Below are 16430 nucleotides of genomic sequence, written 5' to 3'. Positions count from 1 at the left end.
AAGATAAAAATTAGAATGAGAGCATTCTTAAAAGCATTCACATTACGAAGTGTAAGAGCAAATATCTGAGGGCACAGTCCTCAGTACACTCCAGTGTTCCTTATCATATCGGCCACCACATCCCTGGGGTACCCTCTGCCCTGCAGCACTGGACAGCTCTCCTTGTCCATACACGCCAGACATTTTCATCCTTCCTGTCTTGGCCTATCCTGTTCTTAATGGGGGCCTTTTCCACAGAAAGGATTTTCAGTTACTTGACCCTAAATTAATATTCAAGTTCCCAAATTACAAATGAGAACCTGGTTTTCATTACTTGTGTGTCCAAACTACAACTCTATCTATAAAACTAGTAAATAAGAAAATCACTTTCAAATTTTCTCTGATAAGCTTCCAGAAACTCCTGCTGACAAACTAAACTGCTTAAATAATCAGTTCCATTTATAAACTTCATCAGTTAAATAGTCTTAATTTTAAACTGCATTTATAAATGTAATATACTCAAACTAATTCTTACATGCCTCTGTGTCTCTTACAGGACAAATTTACAACTATAACAAACAAAAACTTTGCTAGCATTTGAAGCTCTCTTATTGCAACTCTAATCAAATAAACTTAAAAAAAGAATTAATTGAGTTCTGAAATATTCCAGTTCTGTTTACAAACTTAATCAACATCTCATATATCTTTCAACTTAGAATCTCAAGAGTAAAGTGTTACCCGTTTCATATTGAAATCACAAAAACAAGCTTTTAGGATCCAAGTATGCTACATTCTCTTGAAATAGCAAACATACTAGCCCTTTTTAGAGAAGCTTAATTTGGGTAGATGGAATTCAGCAACCCTTAGTCTAGGCTGGATTCAACTAATCTCTTTACTGCCTGATTGAATTCTGCATTCTTTTCATATTCTTTTTGTCTAGCTATGTTCACAAAAGCCCTCATCTGTCTAAAAACCATCAGCCTTTATTTAGTCCAAAATTTAATTGAATTGTAGTTACTACTTAAGGTTATATGCTAAACCCAAAAATCCCTTTGAAATGCACATGTACTAACTTGGATGGAAATCACATCACCGCTTTAATCCTCATAACACTACCGTCACCACAACACTTTGGTTTAGATTACTCAAGAAGAAGCACAATGAGGTAAAAGGCGATTACGTAATGAGTTTCAATGTTTCTCAAAAACATTTCTTGTTGATATCTGTTTAGAATGCTCTGTGGAAAGAACACAGGCCTTTTTGTAAGCAGTTTTTGAAAGGCTTGTCTCCAAGGCAGTTGTAAACTCAAGACATTGCTAGGAGAAATTTTGTTGTATGAAGACGGTTAGAGCTGGAAGGCATCTGATGATCATTTGGTCCAACCCCATGCTGTACAAAGAAAACTGAGCTCCAAAGAAAGGGGACAAGAGTGGGAGGGGGGCTCCTCTACTGAATATCCTCTATGTTCCAGGCACTGTGCAAGTTAGCCTTCAATTAAGATGAACAGAATGGCACTTGATAGTCCTTTTATACTCTTTCCCCCTCAGACACATTGCAAATGTTGCCATGCTTCTCAGGTTCACCCATCTTCTTCTCTTGCATCATCTTGGCCTCCCTCTCCAGCAAGTCAGTGGAAGTAATCAATCATTCGCAACTTGGTATTTCTAATCCAGCCTCACATGTACCCAAATACCCTGTGAAAAGAAGTCAGATTTTAGTAGACTGAGAGTTGAAAGGAGATGAGTAGGTAGAGACTGTCTTTTCAGAAATTTTAGAGAAGAGGAAGGAGCAAGATTAGACAGAAGCTGGGGTGGGAATGCAGGGTCAGGGGAGGACGGGGAATGGAAAGAGATTAGCATGTCATAGGGAAAAGGAAGGGAGTGAAGACCCAGGGCAGAAAGGGAATGAATGGCAGAGCAGAACCCCAGAGAAGGGGGCAGGGACACAGGTTGAAGAGTTCAGTCTGAAGGAAAGGGAGATGCTTCCTTCTCCAAAACAGGAGGAAAGAAGGTACAGGTGGGGACTAATACTGCTGAGGATGCTCTCATGAGAAAAAAGTTCAGATGATTGCCCTAGGGTCCGGGTTAAGTGTGGAGGGGACACAGACTGGGTGAACATGATGGTCTAGGCTCTAGACACCTTTGTGAACTAATAGGGGTAAAGGAATGAATGAATGAGCTCAAAGGACATAGGAGTTTGAGATTTCGGGATGGGGCAGTCCAGAGTGATGACACGGCAGGAGGGTAGGGCTGTTGAAAGACCAGCATGGTGATGTAGAGGCCAAGTGAAAAACACTGAACCTAAAGATAAAGATCAGAGAAGCCAATGGGTTCAGGAGGGTCATCCTTCTGGACTCTGGAGTCACCCAGGTTAGCAGTTGGCAGAAGCTGGGGAGAGAGATGTCATGAGCTTGCTCCTAAAATCTTCTGTGAATATAGAGACTGATCAGCAGACTGACACATGACAGGGATGTCACAGGGATGAGATGTGAGCCTCTAGGCCAAAGGGAATTTTACATGGGAGGGTGGAACAGCATCCTGCCAATAGCTTTGGAGAGCAAAGGAGATATTAATTCCCAACTCCCAGCTTGAGAAACAGAGAGTGAGCCCCCTTCCCTTGAGAAGGATAAAAGAAAACCAGGAAACTCAGGGGAGACTCAGCTCTCAGAAAATAGAGGAAACATTTAGCAGAAATGTTAAGGATGCAGGGACTCTGTTTATCACAGAATAGGGTCCCAGAGTGTACAACTGAAAGTTGAGGCAGGGGAGAGAGACAAAAAGCATCCCGGGATAATACTATACGATAGAATAAAGACTAAAGAAGTCTATATCCAAGGCAGCAGCTAAGGATGACAGGAACAGCGGCTAAGGATGAGACCTCTGGCCTCAAGTTACCAGCTTTGTGATCTAAGGCAAGTTACTTGCTCTCTCTGTGCCTCAGTTTCATCATTGTGAAATGAGGATGATACTGGCATTTACCTCATAAATTTGTTGTTGCTGTGAGGATTAATTGTGTTAATATATGTAAAATACTTAGAAAACTGCTCAGTATACAGTCAGTCCTGAAGAAGCATTTGCTTTAGAGGGAAAAAGATTCCCACTCCACACTTTCCTTTGCATGATGAGCATCTATTCCCATCAAAACCTGAACGGCGCACCTTCAGTTTTTGTTACATGCAGCAAAAAATCCCAGTATGCAAAAAAAAAAAAAAAAAAAAGAAAAAAATTTTAAAAAAATCTGAGTCATTGATGGATTCAGTTTCTTACAGACATATCATATGGCAATTAACCATTTTCTGTTCACTGAAAAGAAGGAAATAGAAATGAAAAAATTTGGCTGGAGACACTAAGATTCTAGAGTTATAAATATTAAAGATAGTCCATAGAGTCATCTAGTATACAACTTAGCAGCAACAAAAATCAAATATCTGGATTAAAAAATGGGCAAAGACTTGGATAGACACTTTTCCAAAGATGATACATGAATGGCCAATAAGCACATGAAAAGATGCTCAACATCACTAGTCATCAGAGAAATACAAATCAAAACACAATACATTACCACTTCACATCCATTAAGATGTCAACTATAAAAACCAAAAGGTAGCAAGTGTTAATGAGGATGCAGATAAATTGGAGCCCTTGTGATTTGCTGGTGGGAATATGAAGTGGGTGAACACCTTGGAAAACATTATGGCAGTTCCTCAAAAAATTAAAAATAGAACTAAAATGTGATCCAGGATTTAGAATACAAATATAAATATAAATCAATATAAAAATAAACATAAATATATATATAAATATACATATAATCTCCAAAAGAAAGCAGGGACTTGAACAGAACTTGAACATCAATGTTCACAGCAGCATGACTCCCAATAGCCAAGAAGTGAAAATAACCCAAATGTCTGTCAACAGATGAGTGGATAAACAAACTGCAGTACCTACATAAAAGGGGAATATTATTCTGCCTTTAAAAGAAAGAAAATTCTGACACATGCTACAACATGGATGAACCTTGAAGGCATTATGTTAACTGAAATAGACAGTCACAAAAAAATAAATAATACTGTATGATTCCACTTATATGAGGTATCTTAAATAGTCAGATTCATAGAACAAAAAGTAGAATGGTGGTTAGCAGGGGCTGGAGGAGGAGGGAAAGGGGGATTGTCGTTCAATGGGTATAGAATTCAGTTTTGCAAGATGAAGAAGTTGTGGAGATCTGTTTCACAACAATGAGAATTTACTTCACACTACTGAGCTGTACACTTTAAAATGGTTAAGATGGTAAATTTTTATGTTGTGCTTTTTACCACAATTTAAAACAAAGGAAAACACCCCGGAATAATCTAGTATCCCCCCAAACATACACAGTTTAATGACGAATAAAGTGAAGCCCAGAGAAGGTAATGGACTCATTCAAGGTCACACAGCTCATGGAGGCAGAATTGGGACTGGAACCTATGACTCCCACCCGGCCTGCAAGTTTCCTTCCGTGACATCGTGCTCTCTGTGTGAGGTGCTGAGATTGTGGGAAGATGGACACACCTGATTTATCAGTAGGGATAGTGACAGTCCAATGAACCTGAAAGGAATAAAGATTCTTCTCAGGCTTATAAATGCTCATGTGCCTGTGCCCTTTCTCCAAATCACATCAGGATAATTCCACCCACCAAGTCTGGGGGGCCATACCGGAAATCTCAAAGTACTGGCAGCTTCTCTCTCTAGTCTGCAGCAGACCTGAAAGCAGATGAGAGCAGCTTTTCTGTTCCTGGGCTGTTCTCCCTGTAATTTAGAAGTCCAGACAGTTAAATCGGAAAACAGGAAGAAAAACTCAGGGGCCCACTTAAAAACAAGCTCAGGGTGGGGTCTCCAACATCCTGGAGCGAAGCTGCTAGTTAAAACTTGCTGCTTTGAAACCGGTTCACTCGCTCCTGTCTGGACTCAGAGAGGAAGTCTTCTTCCCATTTACAAGTTTTCCTTTAGCTCCTTATGCCAAAGTCCATAAAGGAGACAACAGGAAAAGCTGGCCCCAGCTTAAGCAGCAGAGGTGAAAACCAGACATTTGTTCTTTTTAAGGGTGATGACCATAGATTGCCTTCTGTTTTATATCAGAAATTTCTGTTGTTTCCAGGGAAACAATGAGTGAGGCTAAGGATTCCCCACAGGACCTGGCATGGTGATTCCAGAAATCTCCACAGGTTTAAAAGTGTCAGAACTGAAGCCAAAGACTTCCCTCCCCTCTGCTCCTCTGGTCTCCTTGACACACAAACAGCTCATGCATACAACACCCCTTCGAGCTTTGGAGGTGTTAGGAAAATCCTTCTTACATCAACATGTCCTGTGATGAACTAAATAAAAATTTTTGGCAAGGATGTTTCTAAAGATCTGTCCACTCCAGAAATATATTTTTTGTTCTCAGCAACCCTACCAAGGCAGAACCAGTATGCCTATAAAAAGCCTTCCGTGTTCCCCTTAATGAATCTTCAGGAAGGATGGAATAAGATGGGGGTCAGAGACTAGAAGCCCGTGCCAGATGCTGAGGCCAGCTTGGCTGGGTGCACTGGTGGCAGCACTGAGTGCCTGTCCTCCGGCTCCTCCCCATTGGCGTGGTCTCCACCCAACACTCCTTAAGGGAATTGGCTGGGCTCCTGGCTTGTCTCGCCTGTGTGTCTGCTAGTCATCGAACAAAGTGTGGGGTTACTTCCATGCCCAGTTTCCCAGATGCTCATGAGCACAGAGCCAAGGAGCAGCTGAAACAGGAGGGAAGACTGAGCCAAGAAGCTCTCTTGACAAGACTCTGCCACACTTGAGCTGTTGTTCCTGCCACAGGACACACCTGTCAAGTAAAACCCAATGAGCCATTCAGGAAACATCCTGTGCCTCCTGTTTGGAGCTAATCTTGGAAACAAGGACTTTAAACTATGAAAAAATATATATATACATACCTTTTCAGATTCTTTTCCATTATAGGTTATTACAAGATAATGAATATAGTTCCTTGTGCTGTATAGTAGATCCTTGTTGTTTACTTATTTTATATATAGTAGTGTGTATGTTAACAAGGACTTTTTTGAGATGGTACCAAGCATGAAAGTGAGGGGAAAAGCCACAGGACCCTTGGTTCTCTGTAATGTAGCACCCCCCTATTTGCACAGACAGAAATCAGGAGGTAAAAAGGCTTTGCTGCCTCTGGATGTGCCCCTTCATACCTCCTCCTCTACTAGTGTATTTCCCCCAAACTTCAAGGACCATCTTCACAGCTTGAAACTACGGAGGAGCTGGCCTCCTAGTAGATCTTTCTACCCCAAATTAAATGTTGGCAAAATACTTTCTCTAAGCTGAATGGTATTGACCTCTTGGTTCATGGCCAGCATTTGCAAACCAAGAGGACCTGCAGAGTGGGGGCACATACTGTCCCTGGGAGTAGAAACACAGTCTCTTATGTCCACCTTCACCACTCAAATGCCTGGAGGCCACTGGACTATCTGAGACACCTCCAGCAACTCTGGCTTCCGGAGGTAATTCCAGAATTTCAAAAACAATTTCTTACCACCTTGTCCAAGGAAACTAGGACTCAATATCCAAAGAACACTATGGAAATAGGGACCCCAGAGGATGACTAGATCTGAGGCTTAGGGAAGTGTGGAACATTGGAGACAGGAGAGAATCAAGAAATAGATTATTTCAAGGCAAGAGAGAAGAAACCAAAACTATTGTTTGGGAGAAAGAAGACAGCAGAAAATGAAGGATAGCTGTTTTGAGGGATCCAGGGAGGAAGTCATTCCCCTGTCATGTGTCTAAGGGCTAGAGAGAGATGTTCAGAGAACCCTGAGTAAGGGTGTTGAAATTTTCTACTGACTACTCTTTTGGAATGCAGGAAAAGGCATTTCATCCAAAATTATGTCATCTTCTTTATAAAGATGAGGTTGAAGAGACAAACTTGGTCCATAGATCAAGACATTTCTTTTTTGTAAAGCAACCCTAGGCTTGGACAGGTAAGAGAAGCCACGTGGTGTGATAATCAGCACTGGCTTGGGAATCTTCTCTTCTGTGCAGCATTTATGAACCAAATCTGGGAGTTCCAGATATGGGAACTGCCACTTACCGATCATCTGGGCACTGGGCTGGGGACTTCATATTCAGGAACTTTGAGCTCCAGACCCATAGCAGTTGTCAGTTGTCCACCCAACATCCTCACCTGGATGTCTAAAAAGCACCTCAAACTCACCCCAAACTGAGCTCCTGTTCTTCCTCCCCAAATTCCTGTCCCACCCACAGTCTTCCCAGTTCCAGGCGATGGCAGCACCATCCTTCCAGCAGCTCAAGCCAAAAGCCTCGGAGTCATATTTGACTCCTCTATTGCTCTCATATTCTATACCCAACCTGTCAAGAAATCCTGTTGGCTCTACTTTCAAAATGTAACCCAGAACATCTCTACTTCTCTCCGCCTCTACTGCCACCAGCTTGGTCCAGTCCACCCTCATGCCTCATTCAGATTATTGCAATGGTCTCCACATTTTATAATCTGTTTTTAGTGCCGCAGCCAGAGGGATCTTTTTAACATGCGAGTCAAATCATGACATGCCACTGCTCTAAACCAGCCAACAGCTTCCCATTCTACTTGGAGTAAAGGCGCTGTGCTTCCTACAGGGCTACAAGCCCCACATCAAAACCACTTTCCCTCTCTGATACTATCCCTTTGCTCACTCTGTTTCAGCCTCACAGACCATTTGCTTTCTCTTGAGCATTCCAAGCATGTTCCCACCTCAAGGCCTTTGCATTGGCTGTTCCTTTTGCCTAGAATGCTTGTCCCCCAGATCTCATCCTATCAGGTCGTTTCTCAAACATTACCTGGGTGAGGCTTTCCGAGCTACTCCACTTAAAATGGTAAAACTCTCCCCTACTCACTCCTAGCCCCCTCTCCTTCTGTGTTTGTTTCCCGAAGCCCATATGCTATATCTGTTACTTATTTTCTTTCTTTAACATATGTCTCTCTTTCCTAGAATGTAAGTTCCTCAAAGCTAGGATTTTGCTCACTGCTGTATCCCCATTGCCTAGAATGGTACTTGACACACAATAAATGTGTGATGAGGGATCTTACACAACCTTTATAATCATCTTGCCTTTCATTTGCATTGGATAGCAATGCAATACCTATTTATGCCTAATTTTCCCTTTGTAAAAAGTCTACGAGTTGACAATTCTACCAGTGTTATCTTTTCCCTCAAGTGGGTGCCAGAGGAGTGAGAGCTGTGTGTGAACAGTAACCATGAACTAGCTTCACTTATAAGCTCTAGATAAACAACAACAAAATAATATATAACTTCTGGACCCTTAGATTTGTTCCTTCCTTTAAGGAACCTGGACTTTAAAAAAGAGTGGAAATGACAATACCAGACAAAATTTGCTGAATCAAAATGATTAGTTCAGGCCAAAAGAAGTCAGACTTGATCCAACCCTCAAGGGACCTTTCCTAGTACCATCTTCCAACCACGGCTGACAAGGATCTCCATTTGTAAGGTGGAGATAATTATCCAAATTTTCACTTATTATGACTTTTTGCAATCTTAAACATTTTTAGCACTTAAAAGTCATGACCTATATGGTTCTTCAGTGATACACTGGGATGCTACCAACTACAAGGAAGTGGTGACTTCACAGTTATATGGCTACTGAGTAGCAGATCCTGCCAGGGAGGCCGAGATTCCAGACTCCAAGTCCATCATGCCTCCCTGGCCTCACAGCTGCCTCGAACAGCAAAACCTGAGTCCACTGAAACCTAAAGCAAGTAGGACTGTATCTGGGAAAGGATTTATTTCAGGGAGTTACCACCCCAGTCGTCCTCATAATAGTGACAGCTAAATGTACACAGCTGGGAACACTTGGAGTAGAAGTGTGTGTGCTTCATTGATAAAAGTCAATCCTATTGACTTAGCAAACAAGTCATTGCTTCAGTCAGCCTCCATTCATTTATTCAACAAGTGTTTGTTGAGTGCTTATTCGGTACCAAGCATATTTTTAAGGGCTGTGAACAAGACTGCCAACATTCCTGCTCTCATGGAAATCAAATTCTAGAGAAAGATACTGGTAGTATATAGAAAAAGAAATAAGCTGCATCACTTCAATGTTATAACTGCACCCAAGTGTATCAACGGAGGGATGGGGCAGAGTAACCAGGCAGGGAGTCAGGGGGGACTTTAGATTGCATGAGGCCTCACTGGAAAAGGTGACGTCGAAGCTGCAACATGAAGTTGAGGAGGTACCAGCATGTGAAATCTGGTGGAAGAACATGTGGGCAGGTGGAACAGCAAACGCAAAGGCCTTCAAGTAAAACAAATTGGAATGTTCTAAGAAAATCAGGATGTCAGTCAGGTGGGGCCACCGTGACAAAGGATGAGGAGGGACAAAGGATGGAGAATAGAGGGAGAAGGGAGAGGAGAATCAGAGAGGAGGTCAGGAACCACATCAGATGGGTCTTGTAATGATGACAGCTAGTGTTCATGGAGCACTTATATATGTTAGATATTATTCAAACAATTTATATGTATAGTCACAACACTCCTGTAATGAAGCACTATTATTATCCTCACTTCACAAGTGAGGAAATTGTGGCCCAGAGAGGTTATGTTACTTTCCCAAGGAGATCCGGGTGGCAAGGGGTGGGGCTTAAGTTTGAAGCCAGGCAATCTGGCTCCAGAATCTGAGTTCAGAGCCACTCTGCTACACAGCCATCCTATGATCGGGGGTTTGGATGTTATTCTAAAAGTGATGACATATCACTGAAGGGCTTTAAGTAGTAGGGGGTGGTGGCAGGACCTGTTTTATATTTCAAGTTGATCATAATGACAGCTGCATGGAACAAAAGGGGAGGCAGAGAGATCAGCTGGAGGCCATTATGGGGAAATAGACTGATAGTGCAGATGAGGGAGGTGGCAGTGAAGAAAGACAGAAATAGACATCTTTGGGATAGCTTTTCAAAGCAGAGCTATAGGGCTTACTGGTGACTTGGATGTAGGAGTGAGGGGAGGGGAGAAATTCAGTTTTATTGAGATGGTTAAAAAAAAAGGGTGTGGCAGAGATACATGCTGGGTATTTGAATGGCTAGCATCCATTTCCCTAACAGCACCCCTGTTTCTTATTGGGGAACATCTCCCTATTATGGGTTACAGTCAAGCCAATTAGATAGTTGGTAGTCCAATTAGATATTCCTTCCCTATAATGTGAATCTTGAGGAGAAGGAAGAAACTCAGACCCTCCAAGGGTAGCCTCCTAACAGATTTTTCCTTCATGAGGCAGTTGCTGTGATTCCCAGTTCCCAAGCCCAGGACTCCAACCTCCAATTAATTCTGAGTCCTTTAGCCTTCCAGTACATTCCCTCTGCCAACTCTTTTGCTTGTAACCAATAGGAGTACAGGGTAGAGATAGAGTGGGTGCAGGGTGCTCTCACCCAGGAGATACATTTTGGGATATGTGAGATGTGTCAAGGGGGCTGGTGGGTGTTTGCACCTGGAGTTCAGGGTTGAGGCCTAGGGTGGGGAGAAATACACTTGGGAGTTATCGACATGTAGCTGGCATAGTGGTATCTAGCATAATGTCCCATGTCTTTTTTTTTTAATTGAGTTATAGTCAGTTTGCAATGTTGTGTCTGTCCCACGTATTTTGTTAGAAGCATCCTGATTTTCTTTTGGGGAAATATTTCTCTTTCCTGGTTAATAATCTTGATGGGGCTATTAATCAAAGTGCCAAGCCCTCCTCTGGCCAAGTAGCAAGCAGGAATCTTAGGCTTGGTCAGTCAGCATATGTCATCCACCTGGTCACAGTGATTCTTAAGGGATGCTCAAGTGAATTAGGTCAATTCAATAAGAATAAGCCAAAGGACTTTTGATGAAACAATCAGGAACAAAAATCCTGTCCTCTTTCTGGCATGATTGCTAAACTGGTACAATGCAAGCTTAGAGCTATCTTTTTTTTTTTTCAACCACCACGAGGACATAGCCTGATGCAAATGAGGTCAACACACAGCAGAAAACAGATTCAGGTGACCAAGGGAGATGGACAATGTGCTGAGGCACCATTGAGTCCCTTGATGCTGTCATTCTGGAAATTAATTTCACGATCATGTGAATCAATAAATTCCCATTTTTACCTCAGATAGTTGAGTTTCTGCTATTGCAGTGAAGTGATTTCTGACAAGTACAAGTGCCATTTAAAATCCCATGCCTGGATGAGATCACATAGCAGGAGGGCAGAGAGAGGAGGACTGAGCCACAAAACACTGTAATGAAGATCCAATAGGGGAGGAGGAGCCAGCATTTTGGTTAGATTGTCACTTGTCTTTGATGACAAGTGGGACCAGAAAGATCATGTAATTCACTGTATTGCAGAAAGAAAATTTGTTGGCAGAATATTGACAATTTTTTTAACTGAGTGATAGGTACTTAGGGGGCCTTAGGTTTGAACATTCCCAAATTTTAAAATGCACTTATGACACAGCATTGCCGCATTTTTCCTGCATTCAAAGGACAGCACATCTTTGCTGGAGAGCTCTCTTGCATGCTGAGTCATGTCATCTAAGATGGTTATAGCTACCTTCCTTTTCTTGGCATCCAGCACTATGAGATGCGGGAATTCAGGGGGTTTGGCAAGGAAAAGTCAGACATGTGCGGACTGTTTGTAAATACGCATGAGCTCTCTGTGGTCTGACTGTTCATAGACAGGGAGGAGCTTGGACTCGAGCTCTGTTGGCCCCTGAATTCACTTTGGATGAGACAGATTGGTGTCTGCCAACCGGGCTCCCCTATTCCTAACAGTACCCAGACTGGGCTTTTTAGCTTCAAAAGGGATTGATCTGGTTCCCATGTCAACAGCAGGCTCTGCACCAAACTGATAATTTGAGCAAACTGTATGCAGTTACGAGTGGTGGGATGATGAGTTCTACCCAATAGGGCATTGAGACAACCAAATGGCAGCTCTGGAGTGGGAAGCCAGACTCAGGGATGAGAGCAGAGGAACCCCAGAAATTGGCAAACGGCAGGGACTGCAGACACAGTTGACTAGGAGTCTGTGATTTGAAGGAAAAGTTTGCCCTTTTAACCAGACACAGGAAACAAAGGGAAACTCTTCCTTTTGCAACACAGGACAGAAAATGTGGATGCTTCAAGTCATTTTATTTTGTGTGGGTAGACTCTGAGAAGTAGTCAGAGCCATCCAGCTAGCCAATGATTTAAATACCTAGCATTGACTTTATGAAAACAAGACCTATTGATAAACAACAGCCTAACGAAGCACTGAGTATTCGGGCTCCGGAGCAGCCAGATTGCCTGGGTTCATATCCTGAGTTCACTACTTGCTTCCTTAATGATTTTGCACCTCAGTTTCCTCAACAGCAAAATGAAGATCACAATTTGAAACTGGAAAACACTGTGCTAAGTGAAAAAACCTAGACATAAGAGGACCAATATTGTAGGATTTCACTTATAGGAGGTACCTAGAACAAGCAAATTCATAGAACCTAGAACAGGCAAATTCACAGAGACAGAAAGTAGAATAGAGCTTTCTTCATGGTTTGGAAGGAGAAGAGAATAGGGGGTTACAGTTTAATGCATAGATGGGATGATGAAAAAATTATGGAGATGGATAGAGATGATGGTTGCACACACTGTGAATGTACTTAATGCCATTGAATTGTATACTCAAAAACAATTAAAATGAAAAAAGAAAAGAGAAAATGATAACTATGTGAGGTGATGGAGCACATTAATTAGCTTGATTGTGGTGATTATTTCACAATGTATATGTATATCAAAATATCTAGATGTACACCTAAAATATATACAGTTTTTGTCAATTATACCTCAATAAAGCTGGAAAATGGTTAAAATGATAAATTTTATGTTATGTATATTTTACTACAATAAAAAAAATAAGGTTATTGCTGCAAACACAATATTGAGCAAAGAGATCACACAGAAGAATTAGTGCTGTATGATGCCAATACATAAAGTTCAAAAACAGGCAGAAATCATTCCTGGTGTTGGAAACCAGGATTGTGATTACCACGGAGGGTGGTGGGGACTGCAAGGAGACTTCTGGGGTGGGAGCTGGTAATGTTCTGTTTCTTGATCTGGAGATTGGTGACCTGAGTGAGTTGCCTTTGTGAAAATTATCGAGCTCTCCCTTATGTGTGCACTTTTCTATACATATGTTAGATTTCAATAAAAAGTACTCCTCACTACCATCCCCACCTCCAAAATGAGGATGACAATAAAGTCCACCTTAGAGGGCTATTTTCGTAGCTATTGAGTTAAAACAGATGACACTCTTAGAATGGTGCCTGGCACCAGGGGTCCCTAAATCTTTAGCAGCAGTACATAAAGCTGAAGATGCCACTATCTCTAGAAACTTTCCTGACCTCTCCCTGCACTTGAGATGCCAATCATTCCCTCCTTGTCCCTACCTCGTATGCTTTGAGATACTTTGCATTTGCTCTTCTAGATCCCTGCTCTGCTTCTGGATCCTGACCCACAGCAGCGTGCTCCTTCTTGCCCTCTGGCTTCCAGTCCTTTTGGGTTTATGACATGGGGAGAACCAGCAGGAAACTGGAATAAGGAAAGAGTGAGGCTGAGGGCTCTCCCTGTGACGTCACTCGAACAAAGGTCATAGACCTCTCCACCCAGCTCCCTCTTCTCCCAAGTTCTGTAAAGTCTCCCTCCTGCTGCCCCTTTGGGCTCATCAAGGTAATGATGCCCCATGATTACTAACCCAAAGACACTGTACTAACCTCTCTTGGGATTTCTTGTGTTTTTCTTACACCCTGCTTGGACCTTTATAAATCACCTTTTTATTAAAATCTTCCCCAATTTCAATGCATCATCTCCTACTGCTGGGACCCTGACTGCTACCTACCCTCTTAGAGATCTGTAGAAAGGTTACCACGGGTCCAACATGAGCCCCTCGATCAGTTCACTGCTGGCTGGACCAGATGTGAGCCGCTGACTATGCTGAACCTCCCAGAAGCTCTCTGCTGAGAAGCTGAGTGACTGAACCAGCAGAGAGCTCAAGAACTGTAAGATCATGCAGAGGCAGCAAGAGTCAGTGCCACGGCAACACAAAGCTGTGAGCAAGCTGAAGCTCCTATGAGGCAGGAACAAAAAATGGTCTACGGAGGAAAGGGATCAGATGCAGAGCTTAATTTATTAATGCTGTAAAGGCTTTAATATATGTAGGAAAAAAATGTGTTCAATGTAAAATCAACTAATGTGGTTTTTATTCCAACCATTTAACTGTGTCTTTAAAGTCCCCAGAAATATCGTTTCTACCAAAGTCATATAAGTGAGACTATGTCTAAATATTTACTGCACAAAATGCAAGAATGCCACACATTATGAAATCTTGTCAATATGTGTGCATTGTGTAGGTATGGAGAGGAGAGGGTAATGTTATTTAATAAACTGTGGTTACCCATTAGTGAGTTCTGAATTTCGCTCACTAGTGAAATACAATGGAATAGAAAATATCAGAAAGCATTGTGGTTCTAAGAGTAAATACTGTTTTGCGAAACTTTGAGTTCAGTAATACATATACTGGATCACAATGTAAAATGTATTTTTCTACAGGGTCAAAACAGTGTCAAAAATTCCAGTGGACTAAATTCTGTGGTTCAGAAATTAGCCTGTTATACTGTTAATGTGGAGATAAGAAAGGAAGAAAACACAGTAAAGTTGTTATAAATGATTTTGTTAACATCTGCAGGAATCATATTTTGAGCCTTACGATGTCCTTCCACTCATGATTTTAAGTTGGGACTGGTCATCAAGGTACCATTCCATCATCTTCCTTCTCACTTTTCCCTTTTATGCAAACTGGAGAAGGCAAGAGCCTTGACAATACTGCTAGCTTTGAGGAAACTCCCCAGTGCCTGGAACACTGAAGGCTCTAGATGAACATTTGACTCATTTCTGAAAAATAATCTGTTCACAATCAATGATATGAATAAGAGGTTGTAAAATTCCATATATATATTTCCATAATCAAATATCATATGATCATTGGAATACCCCATAGAAAATGCTTTAATAGCAATTCTTTTCAAAAACTGCATATTTTTAAAAAGAGATATTGTTACATTATTCTTTGTATTATTTTTTGTTGGATTTATTTTAAACATAGTAATGTTGATAATAACATAGGGTCAGTAACAAATGTTACCAGTTATAAGTGGGTTGAATTGTGTCCCCCAAAGCATAGGTCTACTTGGAACCTCAAAACATGGCCTTATTTGGAACAAGGGTCTTTGCAGATGTAATAGATAAGAGTCTCAAGATGAGATCATCTTTTTTTTTTAATTGAAGTATAGTTAATTTACAATGTTGTGTTAGTTTCTGGTATATAGCAAAGTAATTCAGTTATACATATATATTCTTTTTCATATTGTTTTCCATTTCCATTTCATATTTTTTCCATTATGGTTTATTATAGGATATTGAATATGATTCCCTATGCTATACAGTAGGACCCTGTCATCTATTTTATATATAGTAGTTTGTATCTGCTAATCCCAGACTTCTAATTTATCCCTCCCCTGCCCTTTCCCCTTTGGTAACCATAAGATTGTTTTCTGTGTGAGTCTCTGCTTTGTAAGTAAGTTCACTTGTATCATATTTTAGATTCCACATATAAGTGATATCATATATTTGTCTTTCTCTGGGTCCATCCATGTTGCTGCAAATGGCATTATTTCATTCTTTTTTATCACTGAGTAGTATTCCATTGTATAAATATACTATATCTTCTTTATCCAGTCATCTGTCAGTGGACATTTAGGTTGCTTCCATGTCTTGGCTATTGTAAATAGTGCTGCTATGAACATTGGAGTACATGTACCTTTTTGAATTAGAGTTCCCTCCAGATACATGCTCAGGAGTGGGATTGCTGGATCATATGGCAACAAGATGAGATCATCTTGGATTAGAGTGAACCTTAAATTCAATATTAAGTGTCCTTATAAGAGAGAGAAAAGAAGAAGATGCAGAAAGGAAGCACGTGAAGAAACAGAGATTGGAATTATGAGCCGCAAGACACGGAATGCTAAGGGTTGCCAGGAGCCACCAGAAGCTAGGAGAGAGGCATGTAACAGACTGTCCTTTAGAACCTCCAGAGGGAGCATGGCACTGCTGACACCTTGATTTTGGACTTATGGCCTTCAGAACTGTGAGAGAATAAATGTTTTAAGTCACCAACTTTGTGGTAATTTGTTACGGCTGCCCTAGGAAATGAATATACAAGCTGAATAATTTACTAATAGTTTAAAAGTCACACCAGTTGTAAGTTTAGTTCTCCTGGCTCTTCCTACGTTTATTTGTTGGTGAGTCACCAGTGCTGGAATTTAGTTTGAAATTGAGTGTTAAATTTTTGTGGCTACTTTCATTCACAAGGGCACATGGTGAC

The 16430-nt window shown here is 41.3% G+C and overlaps 1 long non-coding RNA gene across 1 annotated transcript; it reads right to left on the bottom strand.

The window, feature by feature from the left end:
- Positions 1-1155: 1155 nt before the first annotated feature.
- Positions 1156-16029, bottom strand: LOC140700464 (uncharacterized). The gene is made up of 3 exons (XR_012078860.1): positions 15867-16029; positions 4674-4766; positions 1156-1673 (listed from the first exon to the last, which is right to left on the bottom strand). It is a non-coding gene; the product is annotated as an uncharacterized lncRNA (long non-coding RNA).
- Between the last annotated feature and the right edge of the window lie 401 nt (positions 16030-16430).

Source organism: Vicugna pacos, chromosome 12, assembly GCF_048564905.1.
Source record: "Vicugna pacos chromosome 12, VicPac4, whole genome shotgun sequence".
Lineage (NCBI taxonomy): Eukaryota > Metazoa > Chordata > Mammalia > Artiodactyla > Camelidae > Vicugna > Vicugna pacos.
This window is presented reverse-complemented; position numbering and strand designations above follow the sequence as displayed.